The 20279-nt window shown below is 44.6% G+C and overlaps 1 long non-coding RNA gene across 3 annotated transcripts; it reads left to right on the top strand.

Annotated features, from left to right (window-relative positions):
* Positions 1-404: 404 nt before the first annotated feature.
* On the top strand, positions 405-13409 carry LOC102079787 (uncharacterized). Of its 3 annotated transcripts, none has more exons than XR_266215.4 (4): positions 405-534; positions 4495-4756; positions 6730-6769; positions 11499-13409. It is a non-coding gene; the product is annotated as an uncharacterized LOC102079787 (long non-coding RNA). The 3 variants fall into 3 exon arrangements; XR_002059856.2 differs by lacking the exon at positions 6730-6769 and having other exon boundaries at positions 11499-13253; positions 13328-13409; XR_266214.4 differs by lacking the exon at positions 6730-6769.
* Positions 13410-20279: the final 6870 nt, after the last annotated feature.

Consider the following 20279-nt stretch of genomic DNA (forward strand, 5'->3'; position numbering starts at 1 on the left):
AAAAAAGAAGGAAAAAACACAGAACACACCCCCCCCCCCCAAAAAAAAAAAACCAAAACAAAAAACAAACAAACAAACAAAAAATGCAGCTCGGACAACATAAATTGGACCTGAAAATAATGATGAAAGAATGTGTGTTTATATAAAGTAAAACAGTATACACATATACTGTATGTACGTAGCAGACTAGCATACCAACAGCATTAGAGCAAGGTATAAACAGGGGTATTGTAAAGGAAAATATGAAAAAAACAGAGAAAAACAATGAGGTTAGAAATACTCGTACCATACTGTCCTCTAGGTAGCAAACCTCAAACTAAAATGTCATGAGCCCTTCTACTGGAGTGGCAGGATCCAGCCATGACTCTCAAATCAGGTTCCCAGAATGTTAGAACTCAGGGGACGGTAGCTCCGAGCGTCGCCTGGTGACGCCAGTCGCCTCTGGCTCCCCTCGTCAGACACAACAAACAGCCTGGCCGGGTAGCGGAGCTGAGGCTTGAGTCCAAGATCATACAACTCCTTCATAACTCCGCGGTAAGTGGACCATTGTTCCAGCACCTCAGGGCAATAGTCCTCGACAATATGGATGGGGGTGTCCTTATATTTCAGTTTACCCCGCATTTCCCGAGCTTTGCGCACAACGAGCTAGCGGGTCTGGTAGCTATGGAAACAGACAACAACCACTCGGGGTTTCGCGTTGGGGCCTGGTCTTGCCACCAGCGCCCGGTGGGCTCGGTCCAACTCCGGGGCCGTTTTCAAAACGTCCGCTCCAAATATGTCCACAAGCATCTGAGAAAAGAACACAGTTGGCCTAGGCCCTTCAATATTTTCAGGGATCCCCAGTAGGCGAATATTGTTGCGGCGGCTCCTGCTTTCAGCATCGATTAGCCTAGCTCTCAGCTTAGCGTTATCCTCCACCACTACCGCTAGCTTAGCCACCACGTCCTGGAGCTCCGCATTTGTAGTTGTTGCCATGATTTCCAAAGCTGTAATCCGTTGGTCATGGCTGTTGAGAGTCGTTTGGATGCTGTCCAGCTTGTTTTCAAGTCGCTGAACGGATGTCTTAAATTCTGCCAAAAGTGAAGCTTTGTGCTCATCCAGCGTGGTCTTTAGCATAGCCATGATAGCCTCATTAGCCGCACCGAGCTCATCTCTTTTTTGCTCTTGGTTCCTGGTGTTTCTACTGGCCATCTTGGCAGATTACACCAGACAAACAATACCGCCAATACAAGTCCCCAAAGTCAACACTTTACAGCGGGTAGTGAGAAAATTATCAAGTAGTTGTAATAAAAGTAGGAGCCCTGCGAAGAGCCACTATTCCGACATGCCGTCAACCCTGTTGTTCACATTTTGGACAGAGAAGACAGATGGTTTGAAAGAGGATTGAAAGAAGCCATCTATGTCCACTGGAACTTTCCAAAGCAGCAATTTAATGACTGCTGACATGCTTGTGACACAATTAATTGACATCTCTAAATTGTGGCGTACACTGCTGTAGTGGAGTGAGAATACATATACTCCATCGTATGTGTTCTGTGTGTGGAGAACTGACGCCTGCATAGCTGGCTTTGCTGTCTAACACTACTGGCACCAAATACAGTGCTCAGTAGACAATGGATGATTTCACCAGTGTCCAGAAGGTCAGCAGAGACAATGTCATGCTATCGGCAACAGTTTCACATCTGGAAAAGCCTGGCTGTTACAGCCCACCCCACCTCCCTTCATTTCTTTTTGTGGGCATACAAAGCAGTGGACCAAAATAGGGTGTAATTGTGAGTGAGAGGGATGGGAGTGTTATTTTAGCAGAGCCATACAGTAGACACCTGCTTTTTCTCTCCAAAATACATTGGCACTGTCCCATCTGGCTTCAGGCTTTGAGTGGTTTACTGAACAAATACAGAGAGAAATAAAATCCTACCTTTCTGCCCCCGCCCCTAACCCCCACCACCCCCCAGCCACATTCCCAAATCACCCCAGCTGTCCATCTCGTAGCAGAACGTTCTACCTCGTCTAGATCTAGCCTGACCTAGATCCAGTCTGGAAGGTGCGGCTAAATTTCATTTCTCATCACCTTCTGTTGTCAGTTAATAACCTGCAACCTGGGAGGAAGCATTGCTCCGTGGCAGATAGATAGTGCCAACTCACTGTCATGTACATTCAATACAGAGCTGGGGATAATTTTTTTTCTGATTGAGCCTTTTAAGTGTTTTGCCAGGCAGGAAAACTGTCCAGGGAGACTTAATTTTCCCAACGAGATCTGTGTCCTGAACATGAAATGTTTACCTGGACGCAAAATCATTTTTACATCAGCGAGGTGGCGGAGTGGGGGGGGTAAATGACACGTGTGTGTCTCGGGGCTGATACAACGGATAGAGTATGATGAAGGGGTGATGAGTAGGTGTTCACGATGATGGCACGAGATGAATCACAGAGAGAAAAGTGACATCCGTAACCTCAATAATCATGTCAGTGGCACAGCAGGGGAGCAGAATTCAGCTGGCTCACTGAATAGACAGCCTAATCGCCCAAATAAAAATCACTTACCGCGGCCCTCCATGCCTGTGCTAAAAGGATTGGGAAAGGAGAAATGAGGTAACCTGCCACTTCATTGTACCGACCACGCCTTCAACCTCCGCTCTATCCACCCGCGGTCTAACCACTTGAATACCATCTGCTTGTTGGCTCACTAGAGAGGGGTCAGAGCTGGGGCAGCCAATTCTGGCACTTTAAAATCTCTCCAAGTACCAGCACTCTTTCACAGTCACATCTCACGCGCACATAGGCGAGGTAAGTGAAAACTGCTAATCACTGTAGCAGGGTGCTCACTTTAAAATCCAGGCGAGGATGCCTGTCAGTCGGAGGGGCAAGCGAGTGGGGGCCGGTCTCAAAGTCGAGAGGAAATGAGTCGATGAGACTGCCCCTGTGTTTTTCCCCATCAGCCCCAGTTAAGGTTTGAAGGGTCAATCAGCTGTCCTCCAATCTTTTCTGAGCCTCTCCTCTTAAATTCTGTGATGCCTGCTGTTTGAAACATGAACACAGAAAATGTTGAGCACATCAAAGGCTTTGCTCTCTCCCTTTTTCTCTATCTCACATCATCTGCCTCTCTGATGTGTGCGAGAATGAGTGTGTGCGTACGAATGTGTGCGTGCGTCTGTCTACGCACAGACAACCAGAGAGGAGGACTGTTGCCCCTGGGGTTCAGATCTGATCAAAGCGGAGTCTGTCAGTTTGCAGGTACACAAACAGCCAGTCTGTACACACTCTGCACAGAACAGAGAGGGAGAGAGAGTAGGCGAGAGACACCAGCACAGAGCGGGAGAAAGAGGTTTGGGTAGAGCTGCAAAGATCAGAAAGCATCACTCTGTCTTAAATCGGGGTTATGTGGAGGTCAGAAAGCCTCAGTGAGCACTGGTCCTCACTCGCATCCCTATACAAGAGCAACCAAAGGGGACTGAGTTAAAGTCTGGACTCTGTCAACAGGGACAAACTGCTGCTTGGCTAAAAAAGACGAGACTTTCTCATCTCAGCGTTAAAAATTACCCTGAGGTTCGTAGGTGACGAGGTGTCCAGCCAGTCACGGTTGTGTGGTTCACTGCTGCATAATATTTCATTTGAAGTTAATTTAGCTCTGATCCAGTACTGTCAAGGAACATATCAATGTCCTGGATGGCTATCAGAGGAAAAATGGAGCATTTCATTCACTCGGGCATTCCTAAAACTTGCTACAGAAGGAATATCAAAAATAGGAATGCATCCAATGTTAGTCAGAGTTTAGCAGCTTATAAGAGAGCGGAAATGACACCAAGTTTAAAGTGACAGAAAACTCTGACAGAGGTCGTGACCTTCCAGTAAAGTCAGTACAAACCATATAAAACTGTTTATTCCTTGTAGTGTGGAAGATATACAAACGACAATACCACACACAAAACTTTATTCTGGTCCCCTGTTGAGTAAAAAACTGGCTTCCTGTTCTTTTAGCTTGCTTTTTGAAATATTGGCTGTTTCAGTCTCTATGTGATCACCAGCCAGCTGCTAACTTTGCTGGATAGGCATTAAACAGACCATTATCAGACCTTTCTCGTTATTGGGAGTCAGGAGACTCAATCAACAGTTGTGGGCTGTGGTACAAAATACATTAAAATAAACTACGTTTGCACTAAAAGACCCCACGTAGCTAAATAAAAGTAAGTTGAGCTCTTTTTCCTCTTTTTTTCTGGTTTCTTATTACCGAAAACCACTTTCCTATTATAGTGATTCAAACTAGGGAATGCTTTAAACGATTGTTAGTGTAGTGTTAACTGCTATTGTAATTTTATGTGCTAATTTTATCATCAAGACGGAGAAGGCATAGGCATGAGTTAAGTGGTGAACTCATAGCATATCAAGTAAGGTAAATGATGAAGAAGAACGCATATTTAACAGTTAATGTTCATGATGGGAAAATGCAGGTGAATTGGTGAGGGAAACTGACAAGGTGTTTTGTGTGTCCTCCAGACAGAAGAAAGGAGGCAAGGAGGCTTGGTGGTGGAATAAGGAAGAACAGGAAAGTATTTAAAGGAAGTTGTCGCAGTTGGTCCAGATGACATATCTATGGAGGTATGGTGATGTTGAGGAGAGAGGACAGTGGACTTTTTGACCACAGTCTTGGAGGATACCTGAGGAATGAAGAAGAAGAGCAGTTGTATTGATTTTCAAGACCAAGGGTGATGTGCAGAGCTGTAATGAGCACAGAGGGATAATGAGCTATACCATGAAGGTATTGGAGAGAGTTGTTGAAAGACAGTTGACAATCAATGAGCAGCAATACAGATCCATGCAGACATAAAATACACTACAGCTATGATGTTTGATTTGACCAAGAAGTATAGATGTCCGAAGGACTTATTCTGTCCCTCATAGGATGCCAAGACAGGAATTGTGGCACTGAATGAGGAGTGGCAGCATGTGAGGCCAGTGCAGGACTTGCCCATCACTGTGATAGTATGTGCTAGAGAAAAGCACTATTGGTAAACTTTAGCATGTTTTTAGAAGGCGGTGTTCTAAATCTCAGTACCAATTTCAAAATATACAAATGTGCACATACATAATGACAAGAAACATGTTTTTTTGTAATTTTCCTTTTTAAACAGCATCACAGTGAACTTGAAATCAAATAATCAATATATGATCAATGACTTTCAGCTTGGATAAAGCATAATTTTGTTTTTAATACTTGTTTGAAAATCCGTTGCAGTCATTGATTGCCTGAAGTCTAGAACCCATGGACATCACCAAATGGCAGAAACATTTTTTTAAGAACTCTGCAGACACTTTAAATGTTTTCTGTGAAATTCTAACCTGCCACGCTGTTCTTTACTGTAACCAGTGGTTTAAACTGTTGGGAAATCAGTTTTACCCTGGTTCTTTTTATTCCTCGGGCCTCCAGAGATGGCACCGGACCCAGTAGTCATTTTACAAAAACTTTATTCATCTTTATTTAAGCATACATTCTTCTAGAAGGGAAGACGAGGCCGGTGTCCCTCTGTAAAGATCTTCACCTCTTTGTTAGTCACAGCCAGCTTTATAGAAGCGGCCGCATCATAACCCCCCCGGTGTGCTGCAAACTCTGTGTCTGTGTCTATGTGCACGAGCACGTGAGTGCCTGTGTGTACACGTTCCCGCGTGTCTATGTGAGTGCATGTGAGTGAGTGTGCATGTGGATGTGTGAGTGTAACAGTTTAAGCACTGTGTGTGTGTGTCTCTGCGTACTAACCCGGTCATAAAAGTCCATCTCCCTTCCAGACCACAGTTATCAAGTTACAAATGTTGAGACCCCCACACAGGTATCCTCTGGGGAATTTCCACTCAGCATTAACTCCTCTTTGTCTTACTTTCACAGTTCAACTGGGGAGGGTCTCCTAAGATCTACTCCTAAGTTCATGACACAGTCAGGCCTTTATTTATATCCAGGGCAGTGTCAGTGTCTCTACAATAATTCTACATTCTATCTAACACATTTCTAAACTCTAAAACAAGCTAAACATTCCTACATGTCTAAACTCTAAAATAAGCTAAACATTTCTACAACATCTTGTTGTAAACCTTCTGTTTTTGCATTCATGAAGACATCTCTTTAATGTAGACACACATACCGTTGATAGTCTTCTTGATTTGGTTCAATGTATGTTTTTCTTAAGAATGAAAAACTTTTTATACTTAAAAATTTAAATTTTTATTGTTTTTTTCAGCCTAAAGATGGCCTCGGTCGGCTACATCATCATCTCATATTAAGAATCCAAATGAAAAGATACCAAATATAAATTCAACAGTATGAATAAACTCCAGATAATATAATTTAATTCATTGTGAAATACCGAGGGAACAGGCCTCACCTGGCCACGAAACCTGACATGGTTGTCATTCAGTCGTTCAATTACTTTTTGTAAAAAAAAACAGTTCATGCAATATTTTTGTTAAACTCCTTGAATTAATGTCAAATGTACTCAGTATCTTATTTATTAATGGAAATTATGTCTTTACTTTTGAAGGATACATTAGAAACCAGGATTTTTCAGATCTTGCGATATCCATGCCTAACATTTATAGTCTTGTAATACAGACATATGAACTAAAGGTTTTACATGAATCTGTCCCACATCCTACAGTATAGCACACTGTATATGCAGTTAATCGCTCTCCTGTTTTTCTACTCTTTGTATCTGGCCATTGTCCCATCACTCACTTCATCAGCTCCAATGTCACTGCAGACGCATCTTCGGCAGCGAGACCGGTACGTCAATACTCCCAAAACGATGCACACACTGACTTTGCTCAGACTTACAAAGTAGCATTACATTTGGTGTGAGGCTAAAAGGTTGTTTAGATGAATTAAAGCGTCTAGCATTCCCAGCACGTAGCTGACATCTATGTGTTTCTCAAAAGAGAAAAAAGGAAGGTTAAAAAAAATGTTAAGGAACCAGAGGGGAGAAAATAGAGCACGTCAATTGGCCGGGAAAATTAGAAAGTTTGTCCCTGACACCCCTGTCAGAATGAACGATTAAGATATCTAATATGATGTTTAAAGCTGTGGGGCAGGCGAACTGATAACGGCTCGATAAGGCCCCTCTCTTCGCTCATCCTTGCACGCTAATTAGCTTCTTGCATCTTTTCTTTTGGGGCGGATGGGGGTGCAGGAGGAGGTGCAGGAGGGGTATCTATTTAAAAAGCTTTTGAAGGAAGAAACAGGCACCTGCATCAATCATAATTATTTTACTCTTACTAAAATTAGCAAGAGACGAGGAACATGGTCTCCTTCAGAAAGAAGCAACACAGAACGAATGAGTGTAGGGGAGAGACAGAACGAAAGAGAGGGATGAGGTGAATCGATAAATATCACTCCGGCTGATTGGACCTAATTAGAGACACAGAGAGGCATTCTGGACGAGACTGGCTGGAATTGAGTTGGCCAAGTTGTCAGAGCCAATTAGGCCACAGTATTATTGCAGCAGAGAGAAAACACACAGATTAGATTAAGTTTTGTGTGCTTGTGTGTGTGTGTGTGTGTGTGTGTGTGTGTGTGTGTGTGTGTCTGGGTGTATCACAATGATGATGCTTCCAGGGAAACATAGCCAGGTGAATGTAACCGTCCTCCTGCGGTGTGATAAACTATCATACAACAATAATAATAATCTCTTGCAGTTTATCACACTCACATGGGCACGCATCAACCCAACGCTGCAGCTGTCAGCTGCTGGGTGTGCAGCTGTGTAGATCTCCCAAACACACACTTTTACCAGGAACTTTGACTTATTGTGGCTTCAACTGTGCTTGCATTTCTGAATATGCTTGTATGTGTGACTGTGTGTTTGTGCGCACGTCTGTACACGAGTTCTGTGCCAGTGTTTGATTCTGATGATTGCGGCTAAAAGTAATCACTTAATATCATGATGGAATCCTCAGAGTTTCCACTAACGCTGCTACAGTAAATCTGAAGGAGGATAAGAAAAGCTGTCCCAAGTTCAGCCAACTAAGCAGCAGGGTTTGGCAGCAGGTAACATTTGGGTGTGAAAATATTGCTTTACAATCTTGTGTTTTAGGTGGAATAGAGGAGTGTGTTGGTTCAGCCTGAGGCAAATTTAGGCAATTATTCCCAAATCCTCAAGCTGTTTTGGATTGTCTGGTGCAATGTAGCATGGTAGCACAACTCTGCCTTCAGCCATCTACGTTTTTAAAAAAAGAAGATTTAGATCTTGGGGAAATCTCAAAGCAGAAACAGCAGTACAATTAAAGGGGGGGGGGGCATGACATTTCACTGCTAGTGTCTCTCAATGGAAAAACTTCAGACAACAGAACAGATGCAAAGATGGCTTTATTTGTGAAGCTGCCTGTGGCAACGCTGCCACAAGCACTGTTTGAATCATCAAAGTCTAAAGGACTTTCTCATTTTTACCCTTCAGCTGTAAAGTTACTGTTGTCCACCACACCCCCACCCCATTCACAAACTTGGGTTCCAACCCAAGTTTGTGAATGCGATAACTTGGAACAAGGCAAAGTGGGATTTTGAAATTCATACCATAAGTGCGTCTACTAAAAATCTCGGATGAGTTTCGGTCTCCGTGACTGAACGCAAGGTCAAGAAAACACCAGCAACACCAGAAAACGCCAACACCAGCTGGCTCTCAGGGGCAGCAGCCTAAGCAAAGAAGCCCAGACCTCCCTCTCCCCAGGCACCTCCTCCAGCTTGTCTGGTGGAACACCAAGAACACCATAATCTCTCCAGCGTGTCCTGGGTCTGCCCCAGGGCCTCCTCCGAGTGGGACATGCCCGGAACGCCTCATCCAAGAGGCGCCCAGGAAGCATCCTTGTCAGATGCCTGAAACACCTCAACTGAACCCTTTCGATGTGGAGGAGCAGCGGCTCTACTCTGAGCCTTCTCACCCTATCTCTAAGGGAGAGGCCAGCCACCCTTTGGAGGAAGCTCATTTCCACTGCTTGTATCTGCGATTTTGTTCTTTTGGTCATTACCCACAGCTCGTGACCATAAGTGAGGGTAGGGACATAGATCGACCGGTAAATCAAGAGCTTCACTTTTACACTCAGCTCTCTCTTCCCCACAACGGACCGGTACAGCGTCCGCATCACTGCAGCCGCAGCACCAATCCATCTGTCGATCTTCCGCTCCCTTCTCCCATCACTTGTGACCCGGAGTGGGCACTCCACCCAACGGATGTATAAGGATCGAATGGCCCGTAGCTATGAGGTGTTTGGCCCATTGCTACATCTTTTAGTTAGTTAAAACTTAACTTATTATACTTATGCTTACTAGAATTGGCTAGATGCTGATATGCCACAATCACAACTTTACTGACATCTGAATGCATGAACATATGACAGAGATGGTGAGAACATGTGCTGACTTAGGTGCTTCTCTGGCTGCAGCATGTTTAAAAATGAACTTGCTTGACAGTATTTTGTATTTGACTAATTTAAACTATCATAACAGTTACCCTCAAGCCCAAAACTGATGTTACTGTGACCAGTGGCAACACCAGACAGGAAAAAAAGGTTCATAATTTGCAGTTTGGTATAAAAAAATGAGACGTGAGCAAGGTTTTAGAGATTGGGGTCACAAATTGGAATATACAGAAGCAAGGGCATTGTCAGCTCTTGCTAGTTCATGTTTTTGTCTTTTTTCTTTGATACTTCAAACAAAATGATGAAAACAAAGAACTCTACCATAATTACACAGGATAATTCAGAGTAATTCAAATACAAAGAACATGGACTTTAATCATAAGGCAGCTGAATTTAATTTTAATTACCTGGTGCTTGTAGTCACAGGTCCAGGATGTCACAATAAGGCTGATTACAGACCCACTGAACAGACCCGGACAGCAGCAGGCTTAATCTGAAGATTTATTATGACAAAACAGCAAGAAATGGGAGCTAGTGAGGGGGTACCAGGGAAACTCTGCAGGTCTGCAGATTTGCACGCGGAGTCAGTCAAAGAGGACACAGGGAGTTAACAGGCGATCAGAGGGAAATGGGCAAAATGGTTAGTTTAACTGTCTTACTTGAAAGAAAGGTGGTTCGAGGTGCTGGGGGAAAGTTCTTCCGAGATTTCGGAGATGTTTGGTGAGAGAGTGGGCAGGCTGGTGAACAGGTGAGTCATTACTTGGCTGGCAAGTGACTAGAAGAAGAGAAGAGAGACGAAGATGCTCACAGCAAACATTTACAAAGTTCTGGAAATACTTCAGCCTAGAGTTCACCATATGGCAATGACAATCTGGCAGGGGACCACTGCAACTTCCAACCTTCATATGTGCAGTGTGCTTGACTGAGGAATGAGAAACAGGTGGGAAAAATCTTACCCCGGGAAAGCACATCCCAGTAACCTCAAGTAACCTCAGGTAACAGACACATCTCAACATTAACTGCTTGGAGAAGATGGCATACATCAGGCCTTCATGATGGACCTGATGCAAACAAACTACTACAGACAGATTACAATTAGAAGGGGAGCTTACATCTGTGATTGATGAAGTTCTGCATCAGATAACCTAGTCTTCACAATTTCCTGCCCAAAACCCAACTGACATAGTCTTGAAAGCAGAGTGGATAGCCAGCATATGCTACCGGCATAATGCAGCAAAGCATTATGCCTCGATGCTGGAAAACTATTCTAGTTGGGTAGCTCATAATGCAGCTAAGAGAATCAAATTATCAGTTATGGAATACTTTTATTAAAGGAAACAGTGATGGCTACTTAAGAAAGAAATCTGGAAATGATCAAGCACTTGTTTACTACTGAATTCTGTATGTGTCATTCATTAGAAAAGTGAATAATATCTCTCTTATGAAAAAATGTTTGGCGGTATTGGCTACACTGTTATTAGCATTTATTCAAAATAGCTTTTAATGGCACCTACTGTGCAACGTTTCCTGTTGTATGAGCGGGACCCCCACCACACCTGGTATGACTTGGACTGCCAAAACTACTAATTAGTATTTCATTTGTGGAGATGTGACCAGCGAATGGCTGGAGAATTTTGCATCATTTGGGTAAATCTAGGCCGGGTTAGGCTGTGGGTAAGTTACACAGAAAAAGTTTTTGAATAACCAAAATCATTTTGGAAAACAGGCAAGAAGTCCAAAATAATGGCTGTGAGTTTCTTTAGTGCCCTAGAAGGCAGTCATATTAGGTTTGGGTTTTTTTTAATGGGACTTAATAAAATTTTACCTTCAAGATTTTATCTTTAAGAACTCATTTTTGTCATTACAAGAGCTAAAACATAAGATTTTTATTTATTTACTTTTTTTAAACTTTGTACAGCACTTTAGTCAACCTGTGTTTTTTTAAAATATGCTTATAAATAAATTAACTCATTGATATTAGATTACTCCATAAGAATTCCAAAAGAAATCTGCACTCTAAATATCTAATTTTTCCATTATTAACATATTAACCCTCCTTCAGTATATGTATAGCTCATTAATGGCTGTACCTTTATGTTTTCCAGGCCAGAAGTCATGCAGCTCAGGAAGACCAAACTTTGACTGACTGAAAAAAGCTTGATTTAAAAAAGAAGAAGAAGAAGAAGAAAAGAACAACTTAGCACAGTCTATTAGTTAGCAAGAACATATTAATATATAATTTATAAAATAACAAATATATCAGAAAATAAGTCACCACCACAAGACATTAAGAGCAGTGTAGTAAGTGCACAGACTTGGCTGGACCACACAGGGCTTGGTGGAAGGAGAAGTAAAAGTGTGAGTCTTTGGTGATTCAGTCGCTCATCTACCCTGTTCCTAACCCTCTCCCCCTGCCTCCTCTTTGGATCATGTATTCCCTGCTCACTGTATCTGTCAACTCTACATCAGTGACTGCTTCTTTGTTCTTTTCTTTTCTTCTTCATCTGCTTCCACCACTATTCTCCCTCGACCCTGCCTCATCCCGTTCCACCTCACTTGAAGCCTAATCTCATGAACTGAAATCTAAGCTCTAACATAGGAAAATGAGCATAAACATGAATAAATTCTTTAGTCTTAATATTCTTGTTTTTATTTCTTTTTTTTTCTTTAATGAAGTTAAAGGTACAGTTGTTGTTCAGTTACAACATGTTAGTTTCACTGTAGTGCAGCATATACACTTTAGCTATTGGCAGGGGCTCACGCTCAAAGTAGCTATTGTTTTTACTTGAATCCTTAAATCTCTCCCTCCATCTATTCTCTTATGATGTTAATTACACCTTCCTGCTTCTCTTCCTCACTCTGTTGTTAGGACTGTTGCCCCTCCTGCCTTTTCTATGCCTCCTGCTAGCAACAACAGCAGCTCCTTTTGACTGTGAATGCTCATTATTAGTTGTTGCTATTTGTTGCTACTATTATTGGTGATGCTGCAGCAGCAGCCCCGACAGCTGGCATTAATTAATATTTCCATTACATTTTGCTGCATCCATGTCAAGTCCTTTTTCTTAGTTTTTCAGCTCCAATGTTTCACTTTTTTTGCCCATCTTTATCACCCACTTCTTCCACACTAAACTCTGTTAAATTCCGTGTTTCTGAGTTTGCTTATATTTCCAGTTCATGTTTTCTTGTCCGTTAGGTTGCTCTTGTGCCCTGTGTCACTTGTGAAAGTCTGTTGTGTTATCTGTGTGTCCCTCACTCTCCATGTCTTAGTCATGTCTCTATGTTTCTTTCCCTTACCTGTTCCCCTGTTCCTCTGCTTTGTCTCCCTGTTTGTTTATCCCCATTGCTGTGCTGTTTCCTGTTTTATTTTGACAGCCACTCTTTCTGTGTTTAGTGTGTTCAGTTTTGCTCCCCTGTCTCTTTATGTATAATTCGTTACGGCTGTGTTTCTGCTGTGTTCCCACTTCCCTCGTTACCCTCACGTGTGTGTATGGTGTCTGTTTTCCTTGTGTCCCTTGTCGGGTCTTCTGCTTTCCTCGTTTCATGTTCCGAATTTCCCGTTCCGTGGTTCATTCTCAGTATTTACTGTTTAGTTTTAGTTCGACCAGTTTAGTTTTATTAGTTAAGTCCCCGTTCCTGTTTTCCTTCCTGTTTTTATTTTCGTTCAGCCTTTAATAAATGGCTCGCCTTCTGTTAAAACCACTCATGCCTTCAAGTGGAGTCCATATTTGGGTCCTCATCCTCTCTCCTCACAATCTGCCATTGCAGATTGTTACAGTATGTTTGTCCTCCAGATCATCTTTCCCCGTGGGCAGTGGCTGATCAGGTCTCATGAGGGAGAAAAAGAGGCATGCCGGCAAAGGGTATACAGTTTGGTACGTTCCTGGTCCCAGTATGCTGGGCTATTGCCAACCTGACTAAAGAACTTTTCCACCAGTCTCCACCCACCATCCCTGCAAAAGGAAGATCACACCGCCAGCTCCCCAGATTCGACATCGCCACTCAGCTCACCCACCTCGACACAGCTGTTCTGCCCACCGGGGTTCCACTGGCCGGACTGCCAGAGGTTCTGCCATCCAGCCCACCAGCTCCCTCCTCCTGAAGGAAGCATCGCTCCTGCCATCAGCACACCATCCCTCAGCCAGACTCCTGTGGACTCACCCAGGCGCAATCTTTTTATCAGTTCCTGGGAATAACGGTCACATTGGCATTCAGTCAGAGGCCATTCTGCATCCCAGCACAACCTTGCCATGGTGAGGGAATCAGACTCCGCTTTTCCTGTGTATTCTGTTGCTGAGGGGCTAAGCCCAGCAACAATAACTCCTGTGATTACTGTTAATAAAAGGCAGCAGTACTGACTCAGCAGGGGTTGAGCTAAGGACTTCGGATTTGTCTGAAAATAAAGTGTCAATGTTTTTGAATCTGTGGGTAATAGGATAACAGTCTAAGCCAGCAACTGCTTAAATTTTTGGTCCTGCCTTTGTGTTACGACCCGTCTAGGGCCAGGCAATAACATGAATGAGGCACTCACTTCCCCCCCAAGACCCAAGCAGCCACAGGAAACAAATCCGTTCGTTATATTGTGATTTATTTACAAAGCGGAAGAAAGAAGAGGAACAACAGAACGGGAGTGTCAACACTTCAGGGTGAGCCAAGGCCAAAATAATAAACAAAACAAATCTACACAAAATGCTCAAAATGCTGCAGGGCTAACAACAAGGCAAGGGCTTCCTTTTCAATAGTGCTGTAGTTCATCTGATGTTTGTTGAACTTTTTGGAAAAATAGCAAATTGGGCGATCCACGCCGTGATGGTCTTCCTGCATAAGGACAGCTCCTGCGCCAGACGCACTAGCGTCAACCTCCAGCTTGAAAGGGCACGTGAAATTAGGTGCCGTAAGAACAGGGGAACTGCACAGCAATGCCTTCGCAGACTCAAAAGCAGTCTGACAAACAGGTGTCCACACAATATGCTTCACTGGGCTGATCAAATCGGTGAGAGGAACGACAACAGTAGCGAAGTTCTTACAAAAACCTCTGTAATAACCACACATTCCTAGAAATCGGCGTAGCGCCCTTCTCATTTGTGGGACCGGAAACTCGACAATAGCCTGTATTTTTGCAGTCACTGGCCATACCTGTCCCTGACCCACCTGTTTCCCCAGGTATGTGACGGTGGCTCTGCCAAATTCACATTTGGCCAGGTTTAGAGTAAGCGAGGATTTTTGAAAACAGCTGAAAACGAGAGAGAGGGTTTGTAAGTGGTCAGACCAGGTGGATGAGTAAATGACAACATCGTCTAAGTAGGCATCGCAGTTATTCACGCCCACCAGTACTTTGGCCATAAGGCGCTGGAACGTAGCGGGTGCATTACGCAACCCAAACGGCATAACCGTGTACTGGAGAAAATGATCTGGCGTGACAAAAGCAGATATTTCAGATGCTCTGGGGGTTAAAGGTACTTGCCAGTAACCCTTTAACAGATCAAGTTTGGTTACAAAAGCTGCCGATCCCACTCTATCAATACAATCCTCCATTCTAGGAAGAGGAAATGAGTCAGGTTTGGTAACAGTGTTAACTTTCCTGTAATCATTACAAAACCGAGGAGTGTTGTCGGATTTTGGTACCAGCACACACGGCAAACTCCATGCGCTGGCGCTCGGAATAGCTAAACAATGTTCTAAGAGGTAGTCAACTTCCTTCTGCATTATCGCTCTTTTCACTGGGTTCACTCGATAGGCATGCTGCTTAATCAGTTTATGTCCTTCCACGTCAATGTTGTGGCACAGGACTGCAGTTTGACGAGGATGATCAGAAAAAAGTGATAAATTATTCTCTATCAGATCAGTGATGTCAGCGCGATCGGGCTCAGACAGGTGGGCTAAATATGTGTCTAAATCATTTAAGATCTCCGAATTTTTCAACCGACCGCTACCCAGCGCTTCACTTTTCTCGAGCAGTCCGTCATCAGAGGGTTCATAAGGAGAAACAACACTAGCGGTGCACACTGGAGATGGCTTACTCAAAGGGCTCCTCGAGTGATACGATTTCAACATATTAATATGACAAACCCTGGACTTTCTCCGGCGGTCTGGGGTCTGGATCACATAATTGTTGTCACTGAGTTTCTGTTCCACCACATATGGGCCAGCGAACTGGGCTTGCAAACTGGACCCTACCACAGGCAGCAACACCAACACTTTCTCGCCTGGCTGGAAACTTCTGCAAACAGCCTTTTTATCATAACGAGCTTTCATCTTAGCCTGCGTATGTGTCAGATTTTCCCGGGCTAACTGACATGCAAGGTGGAGTTTTTCCCGAAGTCCGCTAACATAATCAAGGACATTATGCTGGGTTTCAGAAGTCTCTGACAACCACTTCTCCTTCAGAAGCCGGAGGGGACCGCGGACCACATGTCCAAACACCAGATCCGTAGGACTGAATCCCAAGGATTCCTGAGTGGCCTCCCTGACGGCAAAAAACAATAACGGCAGACCCTCATCCCATTCTCTACCAGACTCTGCGCAGAACCTGCGCAGCATAGCTTTGAGGGTTTGATGGAATCTCTCCAGAGCACCCTGGCTTTCCGGGTGGTATGGACTGGATTTTACATGTTTTATTTGCAACTCATCCACGACCTGTGCAAACACCTTCGAAGTAAAATTCGTTCCTTGGTCTGTTTGAATAACCTTTGGAAGCCCGAAAGTAGAGAAAAACTTAATTAGCGCTTTTATTACCGGTTTTGCTTTCAGCGTGCGTAGTGGAATTGCCTCCGGGAACCTTGTTGCTGAACACATTATGGTAAGTATGTATTGGTGTCTGGATTTTGATTTTGGCAGGGGGCCCACACAATCCAATATTACTTTTTCAAACGGCTCACCTATTACTGGAATAGGATGTAGCGGAGCAGGTGGGATTGGTCTGTTAGGTTTCCCCGCCACCTGACATGTGGTACAGGAACGGCAATATGCCATCACATCGGCTTTCAGCCCCGGCCAAAAGAAGTTATGCAACACCCGATGATAAGTTTTGTTCACCCCGAGGTGTCCAGCCATGCTGGCATCATGCGCTAAGCTAAGCACCTGCCCTCGATGTGGCTTCGGCACCACCACCTGCGTAGCACCACGCAAACCACTCTGGTCAGGGGACCACCTCCTCATAAGAACTCCATCTTGTACAAAAAAAGAAGTGGGGAATTTACTTTCTGCACTCGCAGCTGCGGATACAAAACAGGGAGTCAGTGACAAGTCATTCTGCTGAGCGGTTATCAATGCATCCCTATTTAACTTTTCACCCAGCCCTGGCATCAGCTTTGTCACACCATTGCCGCTTTCTATTCTGCCACTCTCACAGCTGGGAGACTTTCTTTCGTCTAGCGTCGCCATAAATGTGTCAGCGACATCCATAACATCGTCAAATTTGCGCGATTGCGCACGAGTAATAGCACAAACAGGAAACACACTTGATATAGGGGTGGCAGCATCAGTAACAGAAGCAACAGGCGTTTCCACCACTTCAGGCAGGGGAAAAACATTTCCACCAGCCAAGTCATTTCCCAGAATAAATGAAACCCCTTTAATGGGTAACTGCGAACTCACGGCAAATTTAACATGCCCCGTTATTACGGGCGAATGCAAATGCACCTTGTGTAGCGGCGCCCGAAGAACGCTCATCTTAATTCCCCAGACTAACACATCTGAATCACAAACAGTTTTACAATACAGTACAGTTGAGACAGTGGTGGATGTACTAGGATGACTAGAGGCAGATGTGGAGGGCTTTTCGCTCCAGCTCCAAAGCTCTGACACGGAGGTGCACTGCCTGTACCTCAAGCTCTTTAGCACGGGTTTCCACCTCCCTTATACGGAGGGTCAAACGGAGATCCTCCGTAGACCGCCCCGCCAGGGGTTCCCCGGCCGTACCAGACTCAGGCGCTTCAGACACCGCCTCAGCCGCATCAGAGTCCACCTCAGCTGCATCAGACTCCACCTCAGCCGGAAGCACGTTAACAGGCCCTTTTGGCATCCGGCTCCGGCCCAGTCTCTGGAGCCACCTTCACACCCCTGCCACCAGGCTGCTCTACAGCTGCCTTCGGGGCAGAAAGGATGCCCCGCTCCACCAGCCCTGCACACAAAGCATCCTTAACCTCCGCTTTACGGGCACTATAGGACACCTGAACATCATAAAAACTAGCAATAATCAGCAAATCCGCTTTCTTGCACCTCACTATTTTGTCCCATGAAGGCGAAGTAACAAAATCATCCAAAGAAAACTCCATAACACACCTACTACCCCCACAACAAGAAAACTGCCAAACAGATCAAACCACACGAGAACAACCACAGAACAAGGCAGAGGACGAGCCCGCAATTCATGTTACGACCCGTCTAGGGCCAGGCAATAACATGAATGAGGCACTCGCTTCCCCCCCAAGACCCAAGCAGCCACAGGAAACAAATCCGTTCGTTATATTGTGATTTATTTACAAAGTGGAAGAAAGAAGAGGAACAACAGAACGGGAGTGTCAACACTTCAGGGTGAGCCAAGGCCAAAATAATAAACAAAACAAATCTACACAAATCCCGCACCCCTGACCTTACCAAAATAAAGTCAAAAATAAAGACAGAGTCTGACCTCCTTAACTAATTCAAAACAGGAGAAAAACGGGTGATCAAAAGAAACGGCAGTTCACCCCTACCCACTCCACTTCCAACACTTTCAAGCCGCACTGCAGCCAGCGGCTGCCACAGTTACACTGCTGGGTAATGAGGAGAACCGCAAGGACCTATCCCGCCGTAGCACTCCAGCCTCCTTTTAATGGGCAGGTCCTCCAGCTGGAACCAGTCACATCGGGGCGGTGTATCCATGCACCACTCGGAGCAGAGCCCTGGCACAGCTGAATTAACATAAACAGATATTACCTGCCCAGAACAAACACATGAAAATACAAGTTCGTAACACTTTGCCAGTTTTGTTGATGCCAAACACTATAGTAAGAAATGTTTTGTTTCGGACTTGAAAGAAACTTAAACTAGCTCCTCATTCCATGTTCCTCAGCAGGCTAGTCAGGGGTTTTCAATCAATACGACTGTCACAAACTGTAACCAAGGTACTCTGAGAAAGGTCTGCCCCATTGGTGCTAATTCTGTGTCTGTTGGTTCAGTTCACTGTGTTCAGCCGGCCATTTCAAACATCATTTCATTGCTTATGGAAGTTTTTGTGTTCCTGCACTGCCCCCCCCCCCCCCCCCCCCCCCCCCCCCCCCGAGACTCAATATAGTGGCCAGACATGTGCTCAGTCCTGTACCAAGTCACTAAGATACAACCAATTCTAAACTTTTAGGTTCTGAACCTGAAATAAAAGTGACTGGTGCTCCCGCTGAGACTACTAACTTTTGTGGCCCTTTGTCGGTACCTGTAAAGAAAGGAAGTTGCTTTTCCTAAAGACTGTTTGGCTCTCCAGACTGTTTGTTCTAGGGCTGTCACTTCAGACCATCCCTGAAGTGCCTCCACTTCCTGTTCCCACTCCCAGGGCAGAGTGGACCCAGCCTTCCCTTGCACCCATTTCTGTTCCCCAGGTGAGGGTGGCCGGGCTCCAGCCGGTCCCTGTTCATTATCCCAGGGCAGCTAAGTTCCAGCTTATTCCTGCCAACTTACCAATGCCTTTTGTGGGGGTGGCTAGGGCTTAGTGGGTCCCTCTCTCAGTTCCCAGGCCAGCTGTGATCCCATCCACTTCTGCACCCCTCGGGTGGAGGTGCTATAGGTCCAGCAGGTGCCTGCACCTGCTACTGTGTCCATTAGGGGCTCAGCTGAGCCTGTCAAGCCTCCTGTGACCACTGGGGGGTCAGCTGAGCCTGCCCAGCCTCCTGAAGCAAAGCCAGTGGGTTTCTCTCGACCTGAGCCCAAGGGACATGAAGCATCGGAGTCTGCTGCAAGCGCTGCGCAGCCTCAGCCAGAGGTCTTCGCACTGTCTGGGCCAGCCACGTCTCAGCCTTTGAGGTCTTTGAGTTGTGTGTTCCTGCTGAGCCCAAGACAGAGGTCTGCCACGCCACATCCTGCACCCTCCAGGCCTGCCACACCACTCATACACCTGCCAGGGCTGCCACTCCATATCCTAGACTGCCAGGCCTGCCACGCCATGTCCTGCACCATCTGTACCAGCCATGCAGTTAATAGAAGTGGATACCACACAGTAGCTGAGGAAAAGATCTGACAAGCTATCCTTAATTTATGTTAGGTAACTGGTTGGAAGACATTATATCCTACAAAATATTTAATTGGCACATTTTTTTTATTCTAAATTAATTATAAAGTGTCTTATTTACATAAATTAAAATATAGGAACTTACCAGCCATCCCGGCCTCTTTGAGAAACACAGTGACTGAAAAGAACAGAAATTGGTATATCTGCATTATATTGTACACTTTGTATGAAAAAAAAGTCATGCACACTTTGTTCATAAACTCTTCTGGGAAAATTGGGTTCAATTGTTTTTGTGGAATGGTGTTTTTACTAAGCTCATTTTACATTTTCATTACCTGATAGTAAGATCTACTCTTACCTATGGCAGTTTATGAAGGGCAACAGTCCCAGTTGCTGATGTGGCTCCTTTGGAATACTAATTGCCAACCACTGGTCTGATTGGACTTAAAATAGCAGACTGAGTCTGATATGTTTCACAGATAATGTCTATACATTTCCACTTTCTATAGGGATTTACATGACATGCTAAATAGTTAGACTAAAGGTAAAGGATTGGGTGTCATTAGTCATAAATACATGGCATGAAATGATACATGAACAGAAAGTCTGTTATAATAACAGCTAAATGACTTTAGGAAATTTGCGTATTATTCATACACTATTTTATGACACCAGGCTGCAAAAGTCA

The sequence above is a fragment of the Oreochromis niloticus genome, linkage group LG5, assembly GCF_001858045.2.
Source record: "Oreochromis niloticus isolate F11D_XX linkage group LG5, O_niloticus_UMD_NMBU, whole genome shotgun sequence".
NCBI lineage: Eukaryota > Metazoa > Chordata > Actinopteri > Cichliformes > Cichlidae > Oreochromis > Oreochromis niloticus.